The 17,950-nt window shown below is 41.7% G+C and overlaps 1 protein-coding gene and 1 long non-coding RNA gene across 2 annotated transcripts in view; one reads left to right on the top strand and one right to left on the bottom strand.

Moving 5' to 3' along the window:
• LOC115254393 (uncharacterized) overlaps positions 1-3,844 on the top strand; it is an 89,726-nt gene extending 85,882 nt beyond the window's left edge. Inside the window, exon 3 of the long non-coding RNA XR_009997959.1 lies at positions 2,287-3,844. This is a non-coding gene — a long non-coding RNA (uncharacterized LOC115254393). The remainder of the gene's footprint in view (positions 1-2,286) is intronic.
• The window catches only part of LOC115254240 (serine/threonine-protein phosphatase 4 regulatory subunit 1), a 379,001-nt gene that overhangs the window by 294,864 nt on the left and 66,187 nt on the right, over positions 1-17,950 (bottom strand). The gene's annotated exons all lie outside the window — the stretch shown is intronic.

Genomic DNA, 17,950 nt, shown 5'->3' on the forward strand with positions numbered 1-17,950 from the left:
CTTTTCGATTCCTTCCTCACTTTCCACCGTATAGCTCCTTCGACGTGACGGTTGATACTATGTAGTAGGGAAAAAAGGCTACCGCACGACGCCGCCGCCGCCGATGGATGGCGGCGACAGATCTGTGTGAACTATGCGAGAAAGGCGGATGTACACATATTGGAACGGTCACTGAAGACACGCACACTGAACACTATGATGCCGTCTTGGGTGTAAGCAGGGGTAGGACCTTGGAAGCCTGTTGAACAACGTTTGAAGCGATTGCAATCTAGCATGGGTTGTTCCAAAAACTCAGTCTTCCTCTGAGAAGTCATCCAGGAGTTCTTCACCATATTGTTATATAAACTTCTTCGAGAAACCGTTCATACTATAGCTGTAGCTATAGTTTTAAAGGGTATCTTCGTGTCTGCCACAAATACAAATGCGAAAATGGTCATTGGAATAGAAAAGCTCTCAGTTAATAGCTGTGGAAGTTCATAGAAAACTAAGCTGAGAAGCATGCTTTGTCCCAGTTTGGCTGTTATGTCTAGAAGAGGAGAGGCAAAAAAAATGTTCCGTTTGCAGATTGAAGCTTTTTAGTAGCAACATTTCAGAAAAAAATGTTTACACCAAGTGACATTTTTGACTTTAAGATAGTTTTATAGTACCTAGTTTTCAATATCTAATTTGGTCGGCGTTCAGTCAGAGTGGACTACGCGATTTTTCGGGCAGGTAAAGATAAGCTGAGGAATTCGTTAAACCTGAACTTTTCGACGTTATTTTGATGCAGATGTGTCATTACATAAAAGAATAATAGTATTTCTGAAAATAATGCCAGAGATTTGAAATTTCAAGTGCTTGCAGGACATTTTCTCAAAATCATTGAAAAACAGATGATCCGGTCTGACTTAACGTTGACCATTTGGTTTCCATAATTTCAATCAAACCTCAATGGTATTGGCGTATCTTTTTCTTTTTTCTCACTCATCCTCCTTGATAAACAACACGAGAAAGAGCGCGATGAGATGGGAAGCCAGTGCACCCTCTTCCATCCTTCTCTTTCTCGTGTTTGTTTAGGAAAGTGAGTAAGAAAAAAGAAAAAGTTAGGTACGCCAATGCTCAATGGGTATTGAGAATACTGCTTCAAGAAAATAATGTTGAAGAGATCTGGCAAAAAATCCGATCATCATTTTAAAGGATTTGAAGTTTTCTTTTTTTTTCGGGAATTTTCTCGACAATGTATAGAACAAAAATTTACAATCAAAGAAATAGGTTGTGCCCATTACTCCCTTTCGTAACCCTAGCTACACTTCTACCTAGTACCTACCATATCCATGAACCGGGCGATGGTAGGTTGTTTGGGTTGGTATCCGATACCATTGGGGACCATAACAAGAGAGGTTGGATGTGGTGTGCGGTTACGCAGGCTACCCGAGCAGGAACGAATAACTGACACATAACTGCAGCATACCAAAGTCAGGTATCATACCAAGACAAGGTATTGGCTGGTTACCCGAGCAGGAATGAATAACTGACACATAACTGGAGCATACCAAAGTCAGGTATCATACCAAGACAAGGTATTGATCGGTTATCCAGGTATTGAAAATAACTTATTTTGGTATTTTGTAGGTATTGATAAAATACCTCAACGAGGTATTGGTTTGGTGTTGAGGACTGCTTGAGGTATTATTCAATTATGGAAAAATAGCTATTTATATAGAAAAATCGTTGATTATTATTTAGGTATTGCCATACCTGATGTCATTATTCACGTGTTATGCGCAGAATATACACTAGTTATTATTTTAGGTGTTTTACCTCTTATGCAGGGCTTCTTAATACCTCATTCAGGTTGTAGGTATTCGGGTTTCCATATCTGTGCTTGGTATTCTTCGGTTTTTTTTCCTGCTCGGGTAAAGTAGACCCCCTAGGGAGAACCAGCCGCCTCCATCGACGCCGCCGCCTGCAGCAGCACCAGAAGGGATATGCAACAGCATCGGAACGAGACGAAGGAATTGTTTACGCAAGTATCAATATTTGATCGGCACACAAACGTACGGAGTTCGTGTTCGAATGGCTCTGTGCAGCAGATTGGAGGCGGGTTCGAATGGGCACGGTTTTGTTTTGCAGCCCTTAGCGAAGGCTAGACGTGGGTGAGGTGGGGGTCAATGCATTCCTAGAGTTACTGTGGGAGAATATTGGGGTGATTGTCACAACATGTATTCAACTAACTGTATTTAAAAAAATACCAATCCAGTTGCTAAACCTTCCGCTAATTTGTCTTTACCTTTCTTTTCATTCCAGGTAAAAGGGAGGAGTGCTTCCCATCATCATCACAATTACAAGGAAATCTGGTATTGTGTTTTATGCATGTAGTTCAAGCATTCTCTATATACACTACTCATCAGTACGGACTCACTTAAAAAAGTATTGCAACACTCAGCTGAATATTGCATCACCCCCAAAAAAGTTTAGCATCACCTGAAAACAGCTAAATTTGTGCTGCTTTATCTCCAAATCCTGATAATATACAGAGGTACAGTCTTTAGCAAAGTTGTTCGGAAGGTCGTTGGCATCACAATGGGTAGCAGTTTGATTCGCAATTCTGCCGCTGGGTGACGCTAGTGAGCATGAAAAATTAGCATTTTTAACTAGTTCTATCTCGTCATCCTGATGAGATAGAAAGTTCAAGTCTTCGGCAAAGTTGTTCGGAAGGTCATGGACATCGTAATGACAAGCAGTTTGGTTTGCAATTTTGTCGCTAGGTGACGCTAGTGAGCATAGAAAAATGAACATTTTGAACTAGCTTTATCCCGTGATTCTGATTAGATAGAAAGTTCAAGTATTCGACAAAGTTGTTCGGAAAGTCGTGGACATCTTAATGACAAGCAGTTTGGTTCGCAATTCTGCCGCTAGTGAGCATGGAAAATTATAATTTCTTACTAGTTCTACCTCGTGATCCTGATGAGATAGAAAGTTCAAGTCTTCGACAAAGTTGTTCGGAAGGTCATGAACATCATAATGACAAGCAGATTGGTTCGCAATGCTGCCGCTAGGAGACGCTAGTGAGCATGGGAAAATGAGCAGTTGCCAATGACAAGCAGTTAATGAAGTGAATCACACCTGAATCACTTGAATATTAAGTAAATTAGACCTGAATCATTTGAATATCAAGTGAATCAGGCCTGAATCACTTGAATGTCAAGTGAATTAGCCCTGAATCACTTGAATATGAAGTGAACCAGAGCTGAATTACTTGAATATCGAGTGAATCAAACCTCAATCTTTTGAATTTGAAGTGAAACAGTCTTGAATCACTTGAACATGAAGTGAATCAGACCTAAACTATTTGAATATCAAGTGAATCAGTCCTGAATCACTTGAATATTAAGTGAATCAGACCGAAATTTGCATATTTTTAGGATTTCGAGATACAGCTGCACATATGTAGTTGTTTTGAGGTGATGCTAAACTTTTCAAGGTGATGCAATATTCAACTGAGTGTTGCAATATTTTATTAAGCGAGTCCGTTCTTATGGCGGGTAGTGTATATCTAAAATAAAAGATATGAATATTAAAATATTTGAATGTAAATGAAATTTTTCATCGCATGTAAGATGAACATGTAAGATTCCATTATGTGAATGAATGTTCCCTGCGATTCATGAAAATCTTTTTTATTTTCTGGAAAATTATTGGCTGTAAATATCCAGAATTTCCGATAAGCTTGCGGTTTACTTCCTGTTGCTGCTGCTGAAAATAACGCTGATCATATATTGTATTTTCTACGAATAATCAGACTTTCACGACGAAATTGAAATCATCCGAAAATTTGACGAGCTTGGTGGTCTAATGGCTACCACTTCTGCAGGTCCTGGGTTCTTTCCCTGGCTCGTCCCTTTACTCCTACTTTGTATCTTTCTATCTGCTTTCTCTCTCTTTCTCCTACATAAATATCTCATGTATATTCGTATGTTCGTAGGGATCGCTAGAACCAGAAACGGATTTGAAAAAAAAAGCCGTTTCCCTTCCTTCCAAATTTTATCACAGCACAGTGTCAATCTATCATATAACGCCTACAAGTTATGCAGCCAAGCGAATTGTGCCGATTCACAGTAATCTTCACACAATCTATCACTAGACACCTGGCATCCATGAACCAATGCATGAACCTTGTGCCAAAAATGGAACATTTCCCACCAACACACCGACATCCGTAGTAGTGAAAAAATTGCAATAATATACTTAGATTATACTTGATACATTGAGTCGGTGAACCGCTGTCGAAACTTATTACATATTCAATATTGCTCTTGAAGAAGCCATTAGGAGAGCTGGTATGCAAAAAAAAGTAGTCGCACATGCTGTTTATGGGCGATTTCGATATTATTATAATTGACCACTGATCCTTCCCGGGCAGACAAGAATATCTAAATCAAATCTCAAATCGAACAATTTTTGCTGTCATAGCTCGATATGATTTTGATGTGTTATTCAAAAATTTGAAGAATATCGCACCAATAACTCAAAGTGATTGGTTTTTGTTCTTGTCGAAATATCTGAAAATTTGAAAACCTTTTGGCAACACTGCTTCTGTATTCTGTGTCGTTCTTGTACCGCTCCATTATTTTTATTGTTTATCACCTGCTCATCATCACAACAAATCGTCAGCCACCCGTATTCTTGCTCCAGATCCACCGATTATCCGTTCGCACCCGAAATCATCATCAGTTTTGGACAGGTAGGATTGTGATTTAAATTAATAAATCCGAGCTGGCTAGAGAGTGGATGATTTAGCCCTCCCCGCCATTGCCTCGTCCAGCAACTTATTCCCACCTCGCCGCTCTCCGCCTGTCCTTACTGCACTCGCTCCTATCAAGAATAATAAACAAACAAGTACCGCATACCAATACCACCAATACCGCATCACATCAGACACCGGCGTTTATGTTGATCAAACAGATTGTGCATCGTTTGTATCCATTCGACCGAAATACACACTCGTTTCCTGCCCTGTGTTATTACTCCACTATACATCCGAAAACCATCTGTACATCGCATCTCATAGCGCCGATCAGCTTCAGCTCGTAGGACCCATCAACGTTGAGCGTGCCCTGCCGTGCCAATCTGTAATTGTGTGAGTACTCGACCAAGCATATAAGTCACCGTTGTCAGTATAGTTCTCACACTACAAGCTTCATCTGACAAGAGCTAGTGAGCTGAGAAACATTTTGAGCTTCTCACTGCTGGCCGTCACTGAGGATCATTGGTATACCGTCACCGTCTCATCGATTGTTTTTGGATCGGCCATCTATTTGATACTAGTAGAACTTCTCCAGTGTTGCCAGTACTATCGAAATGGCTGTCGTCTGCGAAAAATGTGCAAACCAAGTCGTCGGAGATACCGTGAAGTGTGGAGGTTTCTGTTCGTCAGTCGTATGCTTGAAATGCTCCGGAATTTCCGAAAGTGAATATGCTTCCTTCAGAGCAAATATGCATCTAGTGTGGGTATGCACGTGTTGCAAAAACCTTCTTAGCAAAGCACGCTTCTCCAATTCACTGGTATCCGTAGACAAGGCTAGCGAATCAGTGATCTAGGCGATGAAAGTTGATATCCGTGAAAGTGTCCTAGCGGACATCAAACATGAAATTCGCTCCAACTTTAAGACGCTGATTAACTCCGTACCACGTACACCAGCATCTCACTACCGCACACCACTCGTAGCTTCAGCGAAGCACAAGCGTCCCCGTGAAAACGATGATGAAGATGATATTTCCGTTCGTCGTCCAGCCAAGGCCATGTGCGGCATCGGTACTGATGCAGAAGTTTCGAATCTTGTAGTACCGGAAACCACGGAGGATGATTCAGACAAGTTCTGGTTGTACTTGTCCGGAATCTTACCCGAGGTACCAGAAAGCAAAGTGGTCGAATTAGCAGAGTCCAGGTTAAAAACTACCCATCTGCGGGTGGTAAAACTTGTCGCACGGGGAAGAGACACAAGATCTCTGACCTTCGTGTCGTACAAAATTGGCATGCCTGTTGAATTGAAGCCCATCGCCCTTTCGACAGAAACGTGGCCTCGTGGAATTCGCTTCCGTGAGTTCGAGAATGGGGGAGGCAAGAAGCAGTTTTTCTGGAGGCCATCAGAACTGAGACCCGATCGATCAGCTTTAACCGAAACACCGAAAGCGCCAACCGTCCGCAATCATCTCCAGCAGTAACTTTGGAGCCAGCGCCTTCCCACTGCGATGATGGTTTTTCAGCTGATATGATTATTTTTAACCCCAACCCTCCTACGGCGCCGTCGTCAACCCACGTTTCGCACCAATCTCAAAGAACAACCCCGCCGCTAACTGTGTACTACCAGAACGCCGGCGGCATGCGTACCAAAACGAACAGATTTTTCCTGGCTACCGCCTCCAGCGATTACGATGTGATCGTCTTGTCCGAAATGTGGCTTCAGAACGATGTAAGCAATTCCGAGCTCTCCTCCAACTACAACATCTACCGTTGTGATCGCAACACCGCTACTAGTCAGTTTCACAGAGGAGGTGGCGTATTGATCGCTGTTAGGAGATCCATCTCAAGCAATTCTGTTCGCCTTGAGAGATGTGACTCACTCGAGCAAGTTGTTGTGAAGCTGTGCTTCCCGTCCAAGTCTGTTTATGTATGTGCAATTTATCTGAGGCCTAACAGTGATCCTGCCAAATTCACCACCCACTCCGACAGTGTTCAACAAATAATGCGAAAGGCTGCCAGCGGGGACTCTGTAGTGATTGTTGGTGACTATAATTTGCCTCGTTTACGCTGGGCATATGATGACGATGGGGATTCATTCATTGCGACAAATGCCTCCTCGGAGCAGGAACTTGAGTTTACGGAAAGTATGATTGCCAGCGGTTTACTGCAGATATGTGATGTAAGTAATTCGAATGGTAGGCTGCTTGACTTGGTCTTCGTTAGCGACAGCAGATATGCCGAATTGCTTGAAGCGCCATTTTCGATTTTACCTCTTGACCAACACCATAAAGCGCTCGTTCTTCGTCTATCCAATTCCTGCGAATTGGAGAATCCTCGTGCTGTTTTGGAAGATTATGATTTTGACTTCAATCGATGTGACTTCACCGCCGTTGCCGATGAGTTACGCTTGGTAGACTGGGAGGAATTATTTTGTGATGCCGAAGTAAACGAAGCAGTTGCAACCTTCTACGAAGTGATCTTTCGCATCATAAACAGGCACACACCGCTTCGGAGACGCCGACACCATCGCTCAAATAATCAACCATGGTGGAATGCTGAGGTCCGACACCGACGAAACGTACTTCGTAAAGCACGCCGTCGCTACCTGCGCCGCCGAACCCCCGACAATAGAATCCTTCTTCGCAGACTTGAGGCGGAGTACGACGATTGTGTTTCTTCCACGTTCCGTGAGTACATTCTCCGAATCGAAGACGAGGTTAAGGCGAATCCCTCTTCGTTTTGGCATTTTTTCAAAACTAGAAAAGATGCACAGGCTATACCGTCATTGTCATTTGGTGACAAAACATCTCATAGTGTCGAGGATTCCGCCGAACTTTTTGCTGATTTCTTCAAATCAGTATATAGTCCGGACTCCCCCGCAGATTGTGTCGAAGTTTTGAATTCCCTGCCATCGTACAACATCAATTTCCCGCGCCCTACATTTACCGTAGCAGATGTAACCATGGCACTTAAAGATGTAGATCCTTCCAAAGGTACTGGATCGGATAAGCTTCCCCCCGTTTTTATCAACCGCTGTGCAGACGTCCTTGCTCAACCTGTTTGCCGATTGTTTAATCTGTCGCTGTCGGAAGCCGTGTTTCCAGATTTGTGGAAGGAGTCCGCCGTTACGCCGATTCACAAAGCAGGCAATATCCACAATGTTGAAAACTACCGACCAATTTCGATTCTTTGCTGCCTTGCTAAGACACTAGAACTATTGGTTCATGAAAAACTGTACCTCGCTGCCATGCCCATAATCTCGCAGTACCAGCATGGTTTCGTGAAACACCGCTCCACTACAACCAACCTGATGGCGTACACTAGTTTACTTAACTCTAGCTTGGAAAAGCGCTTGTAAGTAGACAGTGTGTATGTGGACTTTTCCAAAGCGTTCGATAAAGTCCCGCATGACCTAATTCTAAGGAAGCTCGATAGATTAGGGTTTCCTGATTGGCTTATAACCTGGTTACGTTCCTACCTACGTGATAGATCCGCATATGTTAAACTGAAATCCGTAGCGTCATCTAGTTTTCCGACACCTTCAGGCGTCCCCCAAGGAAGCCATCTAGGACCTCTGATATTCGTGTTATTCGTTAATGATCTGAGCTACCGAATAAACTCACATCACCTCATGTACGCCGACGATCTTAAGATATACCGTATCATTAGCTCACTGGTAGATTGTGCAGCCTTGCAACAAGATGTCAACGCTGTGGCTGCTTGGTGTGCTTCAAACGGAATGGAACTGAACGCGATCAAATGTAAGCTAATTAGTTTCAGCAAATCGCAAACGCTGTTGACTTTTGATTACAGAGCAAATGGGATAGCGCTGGAACGAGTGAACTCCATCAAGGATCTTGGAGTAATTATGGACAGCAAGTTAAGCTTTAGCAACCACGTGACCTCGACAACCGCTAAGGCTTTTGCTGTGCTTGGGTTCATCCGACGGAATGCGTCTGAGTTCCGTGATGCGTACGCCTTAAAAACTGTTTACTGTTCACTCGTCCGAAGTATTCTCGAGTATGCGGTTCAAATCTGGGCTCCGTATAGGGAAACTCAAATCGGACGTATAGAAAGGGTCCAACGATGCTTCGTTCGCTATGCTCTACGGAGACTGCCGTGGTCTGACCCACTGCAGCTGCCACCGTACAACGACCGATGTCAACTTATAAGACTGGAGCCATTGCGCACGCGCCGCTTGTATCTACAAAGAATGTTTGCGTACGATGTGCTTAGCAACAGGATTGACTGCCCAGAGCTTCTTCAGCAAGCGCGTTTCTTTGTACCTGCACGCCGAACACGCCAGCGAACTTCATTCATGATTGCTCGGCATCATACAGTTTACGGCCAAAACAATCCGTTAGAGCGATGTTTCAATGCACTTAATGATGTTGATTGTTTTGACTTTAATATAAGTAGAACTCGTTTTAAGAACATTATTAGGAATAGTATATAATTAAGCATTAAATCAGTCTGTACAGCCCAGCTGAAGACGGTGAAAATAAAAAAAATAAAAAAAAAATAAAAAATAAATTTCTACAGAAGAACAAATTTGGCTTCTTCTGCACGAAATGGAACACATACACCCATATAGATGGCTCAATGTTAGTGAAATGCCATGTGCTTCTTTCTGAGCTGGGGAAACGAAGAACCTAATGCTCTTGTTGCCATGATTTTCTCAACAGTGAGCCGCAGTTGAGTGGTAAGCATCGCCGCCTGTGAATCCTAAGGTCGTAGGTTCGATGCATTTTTTTTTAAATTTTTTCAAGAAAAATGTCGATGAATCTTGTCTGCTATTATTTTGATCTTGTAATATCTTAATGAGCTATTATTGAGCACTTCTCCATACTAGATTTTGATATTATTTATGATGTTTTACCTCTTATCCTAATCAAACCAATATCAGTTTTTGTTCTTCAGTAATTCAATTTTTAATAACTGAATGTGTTATTCGTTCGATTTTCTCACCTACTCGGATTGGAAGAGGAATTTGTGTCTTTCGGAAAGAAGACAGCAAGAATTGGTCTCATAATTAACACCAGCAAGACGAAGTACATGATCGCTGATAGGCACCGTGAGTCTGATAGCGATATTGGTAGCGAAATAGGAGATTTTTTTTTAATTATCGTATCGTATCGGAACGAAGGTTCTCATAATTTAATGAAACCCTTTTCACAGATAGGTTTAGGTTTCATATATATATATATATATATATATATATATATATATATATATATATATATATATATATATATATATATATATATATATATATATATATATATATATATATATATATATATATATATATATATATATATATATATATATATATATATATATATATATATATATATATATATATATATATATATATATATATATATATATATATATATATATATATATATATATATATATATATATATATATATATATATATATATATATAAACTAAATTTCAAAATATCCGGGTCCCCAAGTTATCCGGAAAACTCCAGTGGAAAACAAACATTTTCCACAGACACCACCTACTTTAAAAAATCATAACTTAAGAACGAAGTATCGTATACACACTTTTTTGTGAAAAATTCTTATAAAAATATTTTTGGATGGGAATTACACAAGCTATATTCTGTGAAATTTTCAAGATGTGGTTTTTCTCCGTTCCTGAGTTATGACCAATTTCGTGGAAATTGTCCAGATGTTGGTTGATTTTCGACCGTCTCTATTACACTAAATTCTGTTTTTACGCGATTGATGCGTTCGCGCAAAAAAAGATCGTGTAAAAAAGTTCGCGTAACTTCGAGAAATCGCGCAAAAAAAATCCAAAGGAAATTTTTTTTACGCGATTTGTTCTCCGCAAATGATTAAAATCGCGTAAAAAAAGTCGCGTAACTTCGAGAAAATCGCGTAAAAAAAGTCGTGCAAAAAAAAATCGCGTAAAAAAAAGTCGTGTAAAAAAAGAATTCAGTGTATTAACTTGCATAAAATTGGTCCTAACTCAGGCACGGAAAAACCACATCTTGTAAATTTCACAGAATATAGCTTATGCAATTCCCTTCTAAAAATATTTTTATAAGAATTTTCCCGGACTTCCTAAATAGTTTTTTCCGACTTTTCCAACCGATTTTTTTTCAACAGTGGAAAATTTTGTGGAAAACAATTTTCATTTTGTATTTTTTTTTTGAATTGCTGAGAAAATTTGCTTACGATTTCACAAAACACATTGTGTATACGATGCTTCGTTCTTATGTTATGATTTAAAAAAAAACTGCTCATACAGCACATCTAGACAATTTTTACAAAATTGGTCATAACTGAGGAACGGAGAATTACCACATCTTGAAAATTTCACAGAATATAGCATATAAAATTTCCTTCCAAAATTATTTTTTTTGGGAATTTTTTCGGACTTATTTTGAATTGCTGAAAAAATTTGCGTATGATTTCACAAAAAATGTGTCTACTATGATTCGTTCTTGAGTTATGATTTTTCAAAGTAAGTAGTGTCTGTGGGAAATGGTTGTTTTCCACTGACGTTTTCCGGAAAATTAGGAGACCCTGATGTTTTTCAATTTTATTTTTGTTCATATATGTTCATGTATATGAACCCTACCTATGAAAAAGAATTCATCAAATTCTGAGAACCATCGTACCAATTTGTACGATAATAAAAATAATCTCCAGTAGTGATAGGTTGTGAAAATTTTGAAATCGTGGAATAATTTTTGTACCGTAAATGCTGTTTCTCAATCTGCTATTATCAAGAGTCCACTAGACGGACAAACATATTTGTCATTGTCCGACATTTATCCAAGGTTGACATGATTCACGTTGTGTTGGTCATTTGTTGGGCTTTTTTGGCCAAATATTTGTCATGTGTAATGGGGCAATAGAAAAGACGTGAGGTTCGTGAAAATCGAGTTTCATGAACATATTCATTTTATTCATTTATTTAGTATTACATCAAATTCAAGATAAAACTGAATCAACAATACTTCTCCATAATACACGGTTCGTGGCTGCCGCTCTCCATCCTCGGTCGCGCCCGATGCTCGCCAAGTCACGCTCCACCTGGTCCGCCCATCGTGCTCTCTGCACTCCACGCCTACTTGTGCCCACCGGACCTGTCGCGAACACCATCTTTGCAGGGTTGTTGTCCGGCATTCTTGCAACATGCCCTGCCCACCGTATCCTTCCGGCTTTGGCCACCTTCTGGATGCTGGGTTCGCCGTAAAGTGCAGCAAACTCGTGGTTCATCCTTCTCCGCCACACACCGTTCTCCTGCACACCGCCGAAGATCGTCCTTAGCACACGTCGCTCGAAAACTCCGAGTGCTTGCAGGTCCTCCTCAAGCATGGTCCATGTCTCGTGCCCGTAGAGAACCACCGGTCTTATTAGCGTTTTGTACATGGTGCATTTGGTGCGTGGGTGAATCTTTTTCGACCGCAGTTTCTTCTGGAGCCCGTTGAAGGCCCGACTTCAGCTGATGATGCGCCTTTCACGGCTCACTTTGTTGTCAGCCGTCAGTAAGGATCCGAGGTAGACGAATTCTTCCACCACCTCGAAAGTAACCCCGTCTATCGTAACATTACTACCTATACGGATCCGGTCGTGTTCGGTTCCGCCTACCAGCATGTACTTTGTTTTTGAGGCATTCACCACCAGTCCGACCTTTGCTGCTTCGCGTTTCAGGCGGGTGTACAGCTCTGCCACCGTTCCAAATGTTCTTGCAATAATGTCCATGTCGTCCGCAAAGCACACGAATTGACCGGATTTTGTGAAGATCGTTCCCCGACTGTTGAGCCCGGCTCGTCGCATCACACCTTCCAGAGCGATGTTGAAGAGTAGGCATGAGAGTCCGTCACCTTGTCGCAGTCCCCGGCGAGATTCGAATGAACTGGATAGTTTACCCGAAACCCTTACGCAGTTTTGCACACCGTCCATCGTTGCTTTAATCAGTCTAGTCAGCTTCCCAGGAAAGCCGTTTTCGTCCATGATTCTCCATAGCTCTGCGTGGTCGATACTGTCGTATACCGCTTTGAAGTCGATGAACAGGTGATGCATTGGAACCTGGTATTCACGGCATTTCTGGAGGGTTTGCCGTACGGTAAAGATCTGCTCCGTTGTCGACCGGCCGTCGATGAAGCCAGCTTGATAACTTCCCACGAACTCATTCGTTTTAGGTGACAGACGACGGAAGATGATCTGGGATAGCTATTTGTAGGCAGCATTCAAAATAGTGATCGCCCCGGAGTTCTCACATTCCAAATGGTCGCCTTTCTTGTGAATGGGGCAGATTACCCCTTCCTTCCACTCCTCCGGTAGCTGTTCGGTTTCCCAGCTCATGACTATCAGCCGATGCAGACAGGTGGCCAACTTTTCTGGGCCCATCTTGATGAGTTCAGCTGCGATACCATCCTTACCAGCTGCTTTGTTGGTTTTGAGCTGGTGAATTGCATCCTTAACTTCTCTCAGTGTTGGAGTTGGTTTATTTCCGTCCTCCGCTGCACTGGCGTCGTCGTTTCTTCCGTTGCCGTGAGCTCCCGTGCCCACGTTCTCCACGCCGTTCAGGTACTGGTCGAAGTGCTGCTTCCACCTTTCGATCACCTCACGTTCGTCCGTCAAGAGGCTTTATCCCTGCATATTTCGGCTCGCGGCACGAAGCCGTTGCGGGATGCGTTGATCTTCTAATAGAACTTCCGTGTTTCTTGGGAACGGCACAGCAGTTCCATTTCTTCACACTCCGCTTCTTCCAGGCGGCACTTTTTCTCCCGAAAAAGGTGGGTCTGCTGTTTCCGCTTCTGTTTGTAACGTTCCACGTTCTGTCGAGTCCCTTGCTGCAGCATTACCGCCCTCGCTGCGTTCTTCTCCTCCAAAACCGTTCTGCACTCTTCGTCGAACCATTCGTTCCGTCGATTCCGTGGAAAGATCTTCGGGAGGAATCCAGCGAGAAATTCTGGAAGCAAGTATTACGTGAATAATATCGAACCCTACAAATGTTCTATTTTTTCTTTCACTTGGCGCCCAGCTGCGAAAAATAAAACAGAACTCTACAAATACACAATAAGACAACGTCACAATACAACACTTACAACACGTATCATACATATTGGGTAACAATTTCCGATCGCAGGATGACGAGGTTTGATTTGTTGTTTTCGGTCCATCAGTCATCCTGGAGTTTGTCTTTTTTTAAACAGTTCGCCTATTATTTGGCTCTGTTGCTGCTTTCATAGCATAATTTTGTTAGGAAAGCTAATCCTTATTGGGCCCCTAATTCGAGATCTCATATAAGCCGTCTACATTTTGATGTACCTGTTAGGGAACGGTTGGCTTGTGTTTTAGTAGAACCTTGTCCCAGACATGGGTAAAACACCAAACCGTGCCGCACCGGTTGCGTGTTTGCCCGTAAACACACCACCGTGTGTGTTCATATCACCACCTTCGTTCTGCTTCCACTGATGAACACGCAGTGCGACTGACGAAACACTCGTGTCGGTGTTATTACTCGAGCCTCAGTTTCGGCGCCGTGTTTCAGTTTTGGTTGGACACGGAGGCCGAGTGTTTCCGATTGTTTGAAACACCAAAGCAGTGAGCTCGGCCACAGTGCGTGGTAGCTTGGCTGCATCAGAGCCACTGAGTCAGAAGGGTCGAGAAAGACACAAAAGGAGCCGCCAAGTAGTTCACTCTCGTCGTCGACCAACAGCATTTGCAACTGGTGCTGGAGAATGGACGGCACCGAGCGCTTAAACTCGCACGAGTGTTTTGCATAATCGGAAACACTCGGGCTCCGTGTTACCCGAAGCGTCAAACACCGTGCCCAGTGCCTGAGCACTGCCACCGACACCGGTGTTGAGCCAGACACGGTGCGTGTTCGTTCTGAAACACGGAGAGCTAGGTGGTGGCTTGGCTCCCACGGTGGTGTGTTTGAGCATCGACTCCTCGTGCAGTGCAGTGTTTGGACATGTCTGGCTTGTCCGAAATAGCCTGGAAGTATGCAATTGCATTGAGTCTACATTTCATGAGCCCGTTTCATTTTCGGAGCAGTACAAATGCTGAAATAACGATCAGGAATACATTACTTACAATAAATATAACACAATGTTTTGAATAATTATCTTTTATGTATCAAACTAAAAAAAAACAAAATAAAATCCGTAACAAAAGTCCGGGGAATACATACTTTAGCAAAGACCCCTTGAAAAACCATGAAAAATCTGAAATTTTGAAAAACTTAAGGAACTTAACGGTCATATAGTGATCCAGAGAGAGAGAGACCGGCGACTCTATGATAGGTCGCGCATAAGATGGATATTTGCGCGTGCAGAGAATCTAAGGGCACTTATTGTCCAGGGAAATTGGTGGCGATTAGTTCAGGACCGGATCCAGGAATTATTAATTAGGGACGTAGATTTGACGAAATCAATTGTAGCCTAATAAGTAACAACTATTACTAAGTAAGTTGATTGTCAGCTAGTATAATTGTGTTTTAATTTATTGCAAATCCTAATCACCATTTGATGTCGCGATTTCCCACCACAAGCGAATCTGATAAAGAGATGTTCAAGTATATGTGTAAATGTGTGTTCTACGCTGAGCTGGTGTGCAACATGGTGGCGCAAAAGTTCACGCTTCCTCGCCTTAACGCAACCTCACGAAGGGACGACAACAACAAAGCCGTTATATTATTATTGCTTCGTGACCTCCCAATCTCCATTCAACTACAGACAGGAGGGGCAGAGAGTGGTGTAAACGAGAGCAGGGAGGCAGCTCCACCACCACCATCAGTCAGTGTGACCACCAGTGAACGAGCCCATCGATCGATCCTCCTCCAACCGCTCACTCGCGCCCGCGACCTGCCGAATCGCCGATGATGATGCGATGGTTCGTTTTACCTAATCAAATTTGATAGATTTAAGCATTTTATGTTAGCATGAAAACTTGCATGCAACTTTTGGAGGGTGACTTATATGGGAAATATCGTACCTAACATAAATCGCTTAAATCTATCAAATTCGATTTGGTAAAACGAAATATTTTGCATGAGTCGTTAATTTAGATGTTATTTGACCAATTAACCTTTTGATTGCTTAAAAAAATATTTCCTTGCTTAATGGCTTGCAGTCAAAAAAGCCCAAAATCGCATATTTTGCCCTATAAATTGAGGTATAGCTCAAAATTGTGACGTGTTAGAGCAAATCTGAGCCCGGATTCGGATTCAGCGGCCCAAAATCCTTCGGAGACACATAAGTTTGCTCTTGAGACAGACAAAAAGTTAATTTTTGTTACGCTGTGTTATGTCCATGTCGTCCGCAAAGCACACAAATTGACCGGATTTTGTGAAAATCGTTCCCCGACTGTTGAGCCCGGCTCGTCGCATCACACCTTCCAGAGCGATATTGAAGAGTAGACATGAGAGTCCGTCACCTTGTCGCAGTCCCCGGCGAGATACGAATGAACTGGATAGTTCACCCGAAACCCTTACGCAGTTTTGCACACCGTCCATCGTTGCTTTAATCAGTCTAGTCAGCTTCCCAGGATAGCCGTTTTCGTCCATGATTCTCCATAGCTCTGCGCGGTCGATACTGCCGTATGCCGCTTTGAAGTCGATGAACAGGTGATGCGTTGGGACCTGGTATTCACGGCATTTCTGGAGGATTTGCCGTACGGTAAAGATCTGGTCTCATGAACATATAGATAAATCGGGTTTGCTTAGTTGTGTGCCGTATCGTAATCAGATACACATTTATACAGGGGATACTCAAAATAACTGAGACAGGTAAAATTTTCACTTTTCAAAAAATGTTCAACTCGCTGTAACTTTTCGAAAAGGGCATCAAATATTCTCAAATTTTTACTGTAAGTTCATCAACTAGTTGTGTATCAGTGGTCAAAATTTGGGAAAGATCAAGCCATTCTACACGAAGTTATAAAGGTTCTAGAAGAAGTTATAATTATCCGATAGCCAACTTTGAACTGATATATCTCCGAATTCAATGAACCGAATGCAATGAAAATTTGATCATTTATGACTAATATATCGAACTTTGGGAAACAGTTTACTTAATTTGAAATTATTAATAAGAAAAAAAGTTATGGCGGTTAGAATAAATGTATGTTTTTTTAGTATATTTATCTAATTTTCATATGCATCCCATTACTTTTTCAATTTAATGCCGGTTATTTTGTTACTTCCTTTCAAAACATATTCATATTGAAGTTAATTAGAGGGAATTCAAATGAACTATAATTACTATCTCGAATTTTGAAACGATGATGAAATTTTGGATAAATTGGTAGTATATTAGAAAAATAATCCAATCGTAATAATTTTCTTTCGTGTAAAGAATTTTAAGTTTAGTCAAAAGTTTTTAATAGCTCATTATATAAGTCATGAATGATCAAAATTTCATTGCATTCGGTTCATTGAATCCGGAGATATAACAACTCAAAGTTGGCTATCGGATAATTATATCTTTTTCTAGAACCTTTATAACTTCGTGTAGAATGGCTCGATCTTTTCCAAATTTTGACCACTGATACACAACTAGTTGATGAACTTACAGTAAAAATTTGAGAATATTTGATGCCCTTTTCGTAAAGTTACAGCGAGTTGAACATTTTTTGAAAAGTGAAAATTTTACCTATCCCAGTTATTTTGAGTATCCCCTGTATATTCATATGGCACGGAAACTACAGACAATGTTAAGTTCTAAATCACTGTAATAACTCAATATGACATCCACTACATGAATTTCATAAACAAAATCTTTATAAACCACGGCAGACTGAGTTAGGCGAGTCACGTCGCAAGAATGCATGAAGAATGAAAGGAGAAGATAATTTTCAGTAGTAAACCAGAGAGAGGCCGGCGACTCTATGACAGGCCGCGCACAAGATGGCTGTTTGCGCGTGAAGACAACCTAAGGACACTTATTGTCCAGGGAAATTGGTGGCGATTAGCTCAGGGCCGGGTCCATGAGGAAGAATTATTAATAAGGGACGTAGATTTGACGGAATTAATTGTGATCTGATGAGAACCAACTAAGTAAGTAGATTGTCAGCTAGTATAATTGTGTTTTAATTTATTGCAAATCCTAATCACCATTTGATGTCACGATTTCCCACCACAAGCGAGTCTGATAAAGAGATGTTCAAGCATATGTGTTGTGTGTCTGTGTGTGTGCTGAGCTGGTGTGCAACATGGTGGCGCAAAAGTTC

This window comes from Aedes albopictus, chromosome 2, assembly GCF_035046485.1.
Source record: "Aedes albopictus strain Foshan chromosome 2, AalbF5, whole genome shotgun sequence".
Classification (NCBI taxonomy): Eukaryota; Metazoa; Arthropoda; class Insecta; order Diptera; family Culicidae; genus Aedes; species Aedes albopictus.